The 12,384-nt window shown below is 40.6% G+C and overlaps 1 protein-coding gene across 1 annotated transcript in view; it reads left to right on the top strand.

Moving 5' to 3' along the window:
- PHC2 (polyhomeotic homolog 2) overlaps positions 1 to 12,384 on the top strand; it is a 115,662-nt gene that overhangs the window by 27,113 nt on the left and 76,165 nt on the right. The gene's annotated exons all lie outside the window — the stretch shown is intronic.

The following is a 12,384-nucleotide window of genomic DNA, read 5'->3' as shown; positions in this document are numbered from 1 at the left end:
TTTAACATCCACAGTACCTTTCCGTAGAGTAGATATTTGATATGATTTTTCATTTGCTTTACCATGAAATGTATAATTATGCAGAATAATGTATAATGTATATGTAGTATTTGAAGAAAAAAGTGAACAACATTTATCCATAACCCAAGTTAGGAAACAGAACTTTAGAAGACACCCATATGCTCCTCCCTGTTTGCATCTACCTTCTTCATCTGCCCAGATGTACCACACTTACTATTGTAATAAGTTTTCCCACCAAGTGCGGTGGCTCACGCCTGTAATCCCAACACTTTGGGAGGCCAAGGCCGGTGGATCACAAGGTCAACAGATCAAGACCATCCTGGCCAACGTGGTGAAATTCCATCTCTACTAAAAATACAAAAATTAGCTGGGCGTAGTGGTGGGTGTCTGTAGTCCCGGCTACGCGGGAGGCTGAGGCAGGGTAATCACTTGAACCTGGGAGATGGAAGTTACAGTGAGCCAAGATTGCGCCGCTGCACTCCAGCCTGGTGACAAAGCGAGACTCCATCTCACAAAAAAAAAAAAAAAAATGGACCGGGCACAGTGGCTCACGCCTGTAATCCCAGCACTTGGGAGGCCGAGGCAGACGGATCACGAGGTCAGGAGATCAAGACCATCCTGGCTAACACAGTGAAACCCCGTCTCTACTAAAAATACAAAAAAAAAAAAAAAGTGCCGGGCGTGGTGGCAGGCGCCTGTAGTCCCAGCTACTCGGGAGGCTGACTGAGGCAGGAGAATGGCGTGAACCTGGGAGGCGGAGCTTGCAGTGAGCAGAGATCGCACCACTGCACTCCAGCCTGGGCCACGGAGCAAGACTCCATCTCAAAAACAACAACAAAAAAGTTTTCCCTTGCTTTTCTTTTATAGTTTTACCACATATGAGTGATTTCCTAAACAATATACTGTTATTTTTGCAATATACGTTTTTAGTTTTAACTGGTTTTGAACTCTGTATAAATGGAATTATATTGTATTCATTCAGTCTTGCTTCTTTTGTTCAACATTATCTTTCTGAGATTTGTCTGTGTTGACACCTGAGATTGTATGTCATTTTCATTGTTGTATAGTATTCCATTGAATTAACATGCCATAATGTACTTTTACAGTCTGCTTTTGATTGGTATTTGGGTCATTTCCAATTTTTTGGTTTTTTGCTTTAAAAAGCAATTCCACCATGAACATCATTATCATGTCATCTTATGAATATGTGCAAGAGTTTGTCTAAGATAGGTGTATAGATAAGAATATAATTGCTAGGCTGTACTGTATGGGTATGTTCAACTCTACTGTGAAATACCAAACTGTTTTCTAAAGCAATTGAATCATTTTTTACTCCTACCCATTCCATATGAACATTACCATTGTTCCATATCCTCCCCAGTGTTTGATATTGTCAGTCTCTAGAATTGTTGCCAATTTCATGAGTATGAAATTTTATCCTATTGTAGCTTTAGTTTGCATTTTCTTGATTATTAATAAAGTGAAGTTTTTAAATGTGTATTGGACATGTAGGATTTCACAAAAGAGAAAATTCAATTCAAGTGTGATGCCCATTTTTCTGTTTTATCTTTTGCTTTTGAGTTACAGGTATTTTTAAAATATTTTTGATGCAAATTCTCTTTTTGTTATGTGTGACAGAAATATTTTTTCTCAGGGTAAGACTTGTTATTATGCCTTTAATGAACATAAATTTTTTCTTTTAATGCAGTCAAAATTATCAGTCTTGTTTAAAATATCCTTTCCTACTCTTAAAGTCATTGTTTTCTCCTACATTTTCTTCTAAAAGTCTTGTATTTTTGTCTATTCCTCTTAAATATTTAGTCTACTTTAACTTGGCGGGGGGGTTGCTGTGAGGTGGGAGATTAGTTTCATTTTTCTATGTGGATGCTTGGTTTTCCCATACTATTTAATGAGATGTCCAGTCCTTCCCTACTGACCTGATAAACCCATCTGTCATGTAACAAGTGTTCATAAATGTGTAGGTCTATTTTGGGAACCTCTGTTTGGTTCCGTTAAGTGGTAAATGTTTAGCAAGTAGCTCTTCCCACTCCTTTCCCATACACAAAAAGCCCTGATTTGTAGTATTTGCTGATTTCCATGGTATAAATACTCCCACAATGACCAGTTGCAAGCTTCCAATTTGGTATCACTAAATGCAGAGCTGGTAAGAAGTGCTAACAGTTAGAGGTCAAGAACAGGGTCTATCCCAAAGACAGTGCTAATGCCAAACTTTCTTAACTAGTAGAGCTTGATATCAGGGCAATTCTCACATTGTCTTCTTTAGGGGTGATCTGCCTATTCTTGGTCTTTTGCATTTCCATATATATTTTAGAATTAACTTATAAAACCTCTTTTAAAACATTTTTGGGATTTTTTTTAAATTACACTTAATCTATAGATTGATTTGGGAAGAAATAACATTTCTATAATACGGAGTTTTCCAAACCATAAACATAGTATATCTCTCCATTTATTTAGGTCTTCTAAAATGTCTTTAAATTTGTATGATTTTCCCCATAAGTGTCTTGTGCATCTTTTGTTAGTTATATTCCTGGATACTTCATCCTTTTTTATTTCTTTTTTTTTTTTTTTTTTTTTTTTTTTTTTTTTTTTTTTTTTTTTTGAGACGGAGTCTCACTCTGTCGCCCAGGTTGGAGTACAGTGGCACAGTCTCAGCTCACTGCAAACTCTGCCTTCCGGGTTCACATCATTCTCCTGCCTCAGCCTCCTGAGTAGCTGAGACTACAGGCACCTGCCACCATGCCCGGCTAATTTTTTGTATTTTTAGTAGAGATGGGGTTTCACCATATTAGCCAGGATGGTCTTGATCTCCTGATCTCATGATCCACCCGCCTTGGCCTCCCAAAGTGCTGGGATTACAGGCATGAGCCACTGCGCCAGGCTATACTTCATCCTTTTTATTGCATAGGTTTTTGTTTGTTTGTTTGTTTCCTAAGGGACAGAGTCTCACTCTGCCATATAGGCTGGAGTGCAATGATGTGAGATGTGAGCATAGCTTACTGCAGCCTCTAATTCCTGGGCTCGCTCAATCCTCCCCCCTCAGCCACCCAAGTAGTTGGGACTACAGGTGTCAGCCACCACACCTAGCTAAAGTTCTTAAAAAAAATTCATTAGAGACAGGGTCCTGTTACACTGCTCAGGCTGGTCTCAATCCCCTGGCCTCAAGCGATGCTCCCACTTCAGCCTCCCAAGTAGCTGAGATTGCAGGTGTGAGCCACCACACCTGGCCACAGTGTAGTTTTCAAAATTTCATTTTAACTCTTTATTGCTAATACATAGAAATACATTTGGTTTTTACATATTGACTTTGTAGCCAGAAATTTGTAAAACTCTTATTAGTTCTAATCATTTAACTGTAAATCTAATCAGAATATATTTGTATATAAATTATGTAATTTGCAAATAATGACAATTTGTTTCTTCTTTCCCTATATTTTTACTTTATCCACTCGAATTCTTTTTCTTGCCCTACTGTGATAGCTAGGATTTCCATTACAACATTAATGCAGTGGAGATAGCAGGTACCCTGTCAGTTTTCACCATAAAGTATAGCATCTTATCACATATTTGAAAAGAATATTGAGGGTTAAATTAGGTTGTATGGACTAGAAAAGCTATAGGTGTCTTTGCAGAAGAGACCTATAGTTAAGGAAGGCTCTTGGTTAAAATCTTGAAATCCAGACTGAATAGACTTTGCACAAATAAGAAAAGCCATGCCAGGGCAGGAGAAGGGGAATAGCAAGAAAAAAGTCAGGAATGAGCATGACATATGGGTGGCAGTGTAAGAAAGCTTAGTGTCCATTTTGATGAAATCAGCAAATCCTATCAGCTCAATCTTCAAAATACATTTAGAATCAGACTTCTTACTACCTTTATCACAGCACCCTAGTTCAAACTAACATATCTCTTGCCTATCTAGATAAAGTATCCAGATTGTTGCAAAAGCCTCCCCAGTCTCTGCCTCAGCTCTCCCTTCTACAGCGTCTTCTCCATGTATCTCTGTGATACTCCATGTCGTATCATCCAGAGTGATACTTTAAAAAAGGAACTTAGTTGATGTCACCCCTTTACTCCCAACCCTCTAACAGCTTTCCATCTCACATGGAGGAAAGCTGAAGTCCCTATAGTGGCCCACAAGACCCTACATCAGGGTTTCTCAACCTTGATACTATTGACATTTGGGGCCAGTTAACTTTATTGTCGGAGTGGGGGGTCGGGGGCAGTGTCCTGTGCATTGCAGGATGTTTAACAGCATTATAGGCCTCCACTTACTCATTTCTATGGCATGCCACCCCTAGCTGTGACAATCAAAAATGTCTCCAGATATTGCCAAATGTCCCTTAGGAGGTAAAACTGCCCTCAGTTGAGAATCACTGGCCCGCATGATGCAATCTGCACCATACCCCATTCAACCCGACTTCAGTCATACTGGGGTCTTTACTATTCTTTGAACACACGAAACATGTTCCCACCTCAGGGCCTTTATAGCTCTTCTTTTCTTTGCCTGGCATGCACTTGGCCCAAATAGCTACATGGCTCACTCCCTCATTTCTTTCAGGTTTCTGCCCCAAGGTTCGATGACTACCCTATATAATAGCAACCTCTCCTACCATGCCAGCACTCTGTCCCCTTGGCCCTGCTTTACTGTTCTTCAAAGCATTTAACACACCTGATATTCATTTTCTGTCTTCCCCAACTAGAATGTAAATGCCACAAGGAAGGGACTTGGTCTGTTTTGTTCACTGCTGTATCCCTAGTGTCAAGAACGGTGCCTGGCACATGGTTGATGTGCAATGCATTGTTGAATGAATGAACAGGAATGGTGGATAAGTGGAGCCAATTAGAGAGCAGTGACTATCACGCTAAGTTGCATGAATCTTTTCTAAAAAGTTAACCATTAAGGTCTCTAATTAAGGGAATGGACTATAAAACCAGCGTTATAGAAAGATTAAACTGGTGGAGCTGGGAATGATGAGTTAGAGGGAAAGTGACACCAGAAAGAAGGAAAACCTATTAGAAGCCCATTGCATTTACTCAGCCACATTATGATGAGGGCCTAGTGGTAGCAATCAGGATGCCCAAGATTGGAGAGAATATATATTGTACAAGTAGCTGCCAGATGCATGAAGAGCCATGACATGACTTAAACTCCATTCAGGCAGATACACATTACCCACGCCACATTTCCTGACACACTCCACATCCTGCAGATGGCCCAGCCTTTACAGACCTCCTGCTCAGATGGCTACTGTGACATCTGCACATGTTCTTCCTATGTTTCTGCAGCTTTGTTCCATCCCACATGTGGCCATTGGAAAAGTTTTCCTCAAAAAAAAAAGTGATCATCCTTGGATACAATTAACAGTATCACCACCTGTCAATGGCTTTACCTCCTTCCTGTTGTTACAAAGGCATTTTTAAAATCTAAAGTAATTAGCAGTATGCAGTTATTTATGGTTAAAAGGAAACAAAGGGCCTCTAAAAAGTGGGATCATATCACTCACTTATTTCAATAAACAAATCAGTCACTCGTTTCTATAAACAAACCCACAGTATTTCTGTGTTACACTTTAAATCTAGAACTGGGGGAGTCTCTGAGCCTCATCTGGCTCAGGAGGCTTCCCAAAAAAACAAAAAAATAACTCTAGAACTAGGCTTGGCCTTCAAGATTCAGTAACAGTTTTTTGAAGCCCAACCCTAGTTCTAGATTGAGTTTTTATTTCTCCCTCATTCTTTCAACTCCCATTCTCTCACTATGCTAAGGAAATAGTGTCATTTAGGAATACCACTATTAAAGTGCACATTCACCACTGCCACCCCCACCACACAAATAAGATGGATATTATTTATTTATTTATTTATTTAGGGGCAGAGTCTTGCTCTGTTGCCCAGGCTGGAGTGCAGTGGTGCAACGTCGGTTCACTGCAACCTCCATCTCCCAGGTTCAAGCAATTCTCCTGCCTCAGCCTCCTGAGTAGCCAGGACAACAGGCGCCCGCCACCACACCCAGCTAATTTTTTGTATTTTTAGTAGAGACGGAGTTTCACTGTGTTAGCCAGGATGGTCTGGATCTCCTGACCTTATGATTCGCCCACCTCGGCCTCTCAAAGTGCTAGGATTACAGACGTGAGCTACCACACCTGGTCCAAGATGGATATAATTTTTATATTACAAAAATATTTATAATTGCACTGGAATCTGTTAACCTTCAGACAATTCCTTTAATGCTTTTATTTATTTATTTATTTATTATTTTTTAATGTAGACAAGAATGAGATGATGATGCACTGACATACCTCCTTTTTTACTAACACAAAGGGCAGATATCTGAAGCACATTTTTCCAACATGGATCTTTTCAGTTAATAATATACCTCAGAGATCTTTCCTGTCAACATGTACAATTCTTACTCTTTTATGCTTTTATACTTACTATACTATTTTAACTGCTTCAGAGTATTCAGTTATGTGCATACGTACAGATGTGGATATGAATGAGTGTGTGTGATAGTGGTTAAGAGCTTGAGTTCTGGAAGCAGACTGCCTGTCCCGGAATCCTGCTCTGACACCTTCTATATGACTTTAGACCAGTATCTTAACCTCTGTGAGTCTCATTTTCCACATTTATAATAAGGTCAAAGTAGCAATGCCTATGACATGGAATTGTTGTGAAGATTAAATGAGATAATTCATGTCAGACATTAGAGCCTGGCTGCCACATAGTAAGTGCTTAATAAATGTTAACTGCTAGCATTTTCATTCTTGTCTTTGCTGCTATTATTATTCCTAGTACTGCATTACTGGTAAATACTTGATTTGTTTCCAGGTTTTTGCTATAACAAACAATGCAGTGGTAAATATCCTTGTACATAGATCTTAAAATAACTTGGGGGATGTGTATCCCTGAGTGCAAACTCCTATGAACAGAATTGTTGGGTCAAAGAGTATGCAGCTAAAAATGTTGCCAAATTGCCCTCTGAAACAGATATTCCAAATTACATTCTTACCAGCAGTATAAGAAGTATATTACCTTACATGAGCCCTCAGTATTATCAAATTTCTAAATGTTTACCAATCTTATACTTAGTTTGACCTGCATCTTTTTAGATATGAATGAGGTTAAACATCCTTTTATAGGTTTATCACTTATATTTTTTTACAAAAAATAATATATATTAATAATTTTTTACAAATAATATATATTTTTTACAAATAATAATGAACTACTTGCTCATATCCTTTGCCTGTTTTCTACTAAGTTATATCTTTCTTACTGATTTCTAAGAGTCCCCAGTGCCTTGTAAATAAAAATACTGACCTATCAATTTCCAGAAACATAGTTTCTATGGAAATTAGATATAACTGTGAATTACTTATATTCACTTGATTTTATTTTGTAAATATTTTAAAGCTCCCCCACCTCCACTGCCCCCGCCAGTCTCTTGAGCATTCCTACCTAAAGTCACTTGGGGTCAGGGATTATAACTTCTATTCCTTTATTTCCGATTGTTCCCTGTCCCTCTAGTAGCACCGGGATTCTCTGCCAAATTCAGTGACCGCTGGAGGGGCCTTGCTATAGAAATTTCAAAAGAGTGGATTGAGTCATGGTCCTGAAACATAAGCCACACATTAGATTATGTGAAGGCCTGGAAAACAAGAAAACATGTCCAGAGGCTAAGCAGGCTCCTTCTATGCTAGGCACATCTCCAATGGCAAGATGCTTAAGTCTGTTGTAGCAAATAAGAAGACTGACCTGTTCACATGGCATCTGACAGGAAAACGTGGAGCCAAGAACTTGGAGCTTTTTGGAATCCGTTCATCTATAAATCTGTGGCTCTTTAGAACTTTTTCCAAATGGGGGCAGTGATAATGATAATGTGACTATAATGTGGCTCTTGTGAGCTCAGTGTCCAAAGTAATAATACTTCCAGCACCTTTTGTAGGGCACCTGCCGTGTGTGAGTACTATTCTAGAAATCTTACACATATCCTCTTTCTTTCTTGTAGGGTCCCTTCAAGGGTTGTTATTTCTACTTTAAAGACAAGGAAACGGTGACTCAATGTAGTACAGCACCTTGTCCTAGTCACACTCATAGTGCAGCACAGAGGTGGATCCTATTCAGGCCTGAATACCCCAGCCCCACACACTGCTTTGCTCTACTGTTCACTTTGTACATCTGTAGTAGAATTTTTTTGCATTTTGCCTTGTATATAGTTTCATTGTTCTTCCAATACTATAAAAGTCCTTGAACTCTGGAACCAGACTGGTTGTAGGCAGAAACCATGTCTTTTCCACCTACCCTCCAAGCAACAATCAGCGAGGCTATTGAGGTCGACTGGACTTGCCCCAAGAACACTTCATGGTCAATGTCTGAGTCAGGAATTGACTTTAGCCAGCTGTGCCCTCTGTTGTGAAGCCATCCTAGAAACCAGTGCCTCCCATCTGCGCGTGCTTTCTAGCTCTGAAAAATACCAAAAAGTCCCTGGATCTACTAGAATATAGCTTTGGGAAACCAAGAATGCCTGCAACCCCTAGTTCAGCAGGTACTTCAATGCAGAGGGCCAATGTGGGCACAACTGCACTACCAGCTTCTGAATGAATGTTCTGATGGGAAGTGAGCATCCTTTCCCTTATGTTTTGTGCTAAGAATACTGTAGTGTTCAAGCCTAGATACTTTAAGATATATAGACATTTGGAAAATAAAGAAAAGGACAAATGAGAAAATAAAAATCAACAGTAACACTATCACCCAAAGCAGCCATTATTAACATTTGGTATATATCCTCTCAGCTAAGCTATACATTAAGTAACATGTACTTAACAATGGGATTATGCATATTGCATTTGTAACAAGCTTAGTGCCATTTCGATTGGTTATTCCAAATCTAGGGGAAGCCTATTAGACAAAAGTACTCTCCTTCCTGTGGCTGTGATTTAGTGGGGCTAGAGGTAGGGTTTAAATCATAATTACACTTACTTAATGTCATTTAAAATGTTGCAAAGCACTCACATCCTACTGAGGAATCTGATAGTGCTGAAGCAAGACCAGAGTCTACATCTGTACTCCAGCCTCAGAGCCTTTCCACAGTGCTTCTCAGTTTCAGGTTTCAGGAGGAAAGAGAAGCAAAAGGCAGTGCTATCATAAGCAGGGCTAGATGATCTAATGGCAGAGCCACATGGGGTCTTGGTTTTAGATGCAATCTATCTGAGGCATTCTTGTTAATATTATTTAACAATTAATTTTTAAGTATTTTTTTCATGCACAGGAAACAAAGTCCAAAAGATACAGAAGAATATACAGTGAAAAGCATGCCTCTCCCTACTCCCCGGGAGGCATCACTGTCAGCGATTTCTTGTGTATCCTTATCTGAAGCATTCCGAGTTCAAAGGGCAGGCAAGCATTTGCAGAGGTCATCAAGGGCATTTTCCTCTCTCGCATCAGTATTCTCTGCAGAGGTCATCCTGGTAACCAGGCTTCATAACCCTCTACAATATTCCAAAGGAATATCTCCTCCTTTCAAAGTGCATGGTGGATGTATCCTGAGGCAGGATCAAAACCACCCACTGAGACCACCCCAAACAAAGAGGCAGAGCTGCTGTGCTGCCAGAGGAACAGACTTAGGAAGGCCATGGCTGAATCTGGACCAGTCTCAGAGTCAGGAGACTGAGGCCTCATCTGGTCTCTGCTATGGATGGCCTGTAAGCAAGTTACTTAACCTTTCTGCCAAGTCCCTTCCTTGTCTAACAGGGTAAGATTATAATTAAGAGGGCGGCTCAAGGCCAGGAGCGGTGGCTCATGCCTGTAATCCCACTACTTTGGGAGGCCGAGGTGGGCGGATCATAAGGTCAGGAGATCCAGACCATCCTGGCTAACACAGTGAAACCCCGTCTCTACTAAAAAAATACAAAAAATTAGCCGGGTGTGGTGGCAGGCGCCTGTAGTCCCAGCTACTCAGGAGGCTGAGGCAGGAGAATGGTGTGAACCCAGGAGATGGAGCTTGGAGTGAGCCGAGATCACACCACTGCAGTCCAGCCTGGGCGACACAGCAAGCAAGACTCTGTCTCAAAAAAAAAAAAAAAAAGAGGATGGCTCAAAACAATTCCTCTTAAACTTTAATGTGCATATGAGTGACCCAGGGGATCTCGTTACAATGCAGATTCAGATTCAGCAGATCTGGGGTGGGGCCCAAGATTCTGCATTTTCAACATGCTCCAAAGACTCAAGAAGTGGCCCTCAACTACTGGCCAGTGACCTGGTCCCAGGACTAAGCACCTGGTAATGTTTACTTCAGAGCTGAGCAGCTCCCTCTGGAGAACGCTGGCATTCAATTTCCTAAGATTTTTATTTGGCCTCTGGTGCCTGGTGATGGTGCTGCTGCCAGACCCTGTGCGGAATGCTCTGAATATATGGTTCCTCTCTTAATCCTCCCAGCTACTCAGTGAAGTAGATGTTGTGATTATCCCCATTTCACAGATGAGGAAACTAAGGCTTAGAGAGGTGAACATGCTCAAGATTACACAGCTGATAAGAGGCAGAGCAGGCCTTCCCACAGACCATCTGATTCTAGACTTCTCGTGTTAACACTAAACCAAAGAGCGAGTGGCATTCTCCATTTCAGCCTTGAAAGTGAACACCGCAGGAAGTGCTGTACTATGGGGCCTCCTCTTGTGTCTGTGTGGGAGGCGGACACTGCTGTCCATCAGCTCAGAGTGTCTCCTCCAAAGAAACGCATCTCAGCTTGCAAATCCTATACCTCCAATTTTTGTGAAAACCCTTCAAGGATTCTGACCACAGCTCTATCAGTTATGGGGCAGTGGGGCAGGAAGCCTTCTTCCACAAGCCGCTCTCTCCCCATACGAGAGGGTTCCTTGACTGTGAACAGCACTTAGATTGTGTCAGAGGAAAGCCATGGGCTTTAACAGGCCACATCCATTTTCATTTACCTTCCGAAAGAAGATTAAGGAGAAAATTCAATTTTGCCTAATGCCTCCCCCAAATGGCTAATTTATATGCTAATTAGCAAGATAGCAATCGATGAAACTGGTAATCAATATGATATCCAAGGCAATGGTAATGAAATTCATTCTGAGATGCACTGGCAGTGGAAATGAAGCAATTATGCAGAATAAATGGGGCATCTCGGGGAATAAGGGCCCCAGATTGCACTTGACTGCATTATTTCCCCTTTTACCCCTCCCCTCAGCCTTCCGCACCCCATTAAAATCAACTGTCCATTCAGATCCTTTGAGGTACCACACGCCAGCTTCTAACTCTCCAAATACCTGATCCTGCATTAGCCCTGTGGATCTGTGGCCCACCATGGGGGAAACGGAGCTACAGAAAACAACAGGCTCTGAGAAGACTAGGGATACGAACCCTGGAGGAGAAGCAGGGGCTAAATAGGGGCTCTTAAGCCATAGACGGAGTGGTGAATTCATACTTTACTGTCACACCTACTGAGGTTGGCTTAAGATTTTTTAATTCTAAAGCATTATAGATACCATATTGCCCAAAATTTCCACAACTGTCCTAATTTCAAATATTTTGTCCCACGAGTCCATATGTTAAATGATGTGTCCTACATAAGTCCAGTGAGAAGTAGGCCATAGCGTTTCTGTATGATTTAGCCTAGTACTAGGAAGTCTTGTTTCAATCTGGACATTTATTCCAGTGTTTCAGATATTTTGAAGGAGAGGGGAAAGGTGTGATTGCAATTATCTCTGGAGATTTAGGGGCACCGTAGTATCCATTTCACACTTTTCAACTAAGATAATGGAAATTTGTCTTTTACCCCGATGTCTGCTCATTGGAATCACTGGTAATTTGTCCCCGAGTTTTCTTATGAAAAGTTCTGAACATACCAAAAAGTTGAAATAAGTATACAGTGAATGTCACATGTATCCTATCCGGATTCTACAATTAACATTTTACCATACTTGCCTTATCACGTATCTGTCTAACTGTCCATCCCCCTATCCATCATCAGTTCATCTTTTCTTAATGCGTTTCACAATAAATTGCAGGCATCAGGATACTTCAGTCCTAAACACTTCAGTAGGTATATCATTAACTAGAGTTCAATATTTATTTATTTATTTATTTTTCTCTTAAGGTAAAATGTATATACAACAAAATGCACAAATTTGAAGAACGCTATTCTGTAAATTTTGATAGAGGCATACATTGATGTAGTACAAATCCCTATCAACATCACCACAGAAATTCCCTCTTCCCCTTTCCCTGCCATTCACCACCCCTTACCCCACAGAGGCAACCACTGCTTTGATTTTTTTCTATCATAGATTAACTTTATTCTGAGAACTCCGTATAAGTAGAACCATA

Source organism: Theropithecus gelada, chromosome 1 (assembly GCF_003255815.1).
Source record: "Theropithecus gelada isolate Dixy chromosome 1, Tgel_1.0, whole genome shotgun sequence".
NCBI lineage: Eukaryota > Metazoa > Chordata > Mammalia > Primates > Cercopithecidae > Theropithecus > Theropithecus gelada.
The sequence above is the reverse complement of the archived record's forward strand: the minus strand, read 5'-3'. Positions and strand labels throughout refer to the sequence as shown.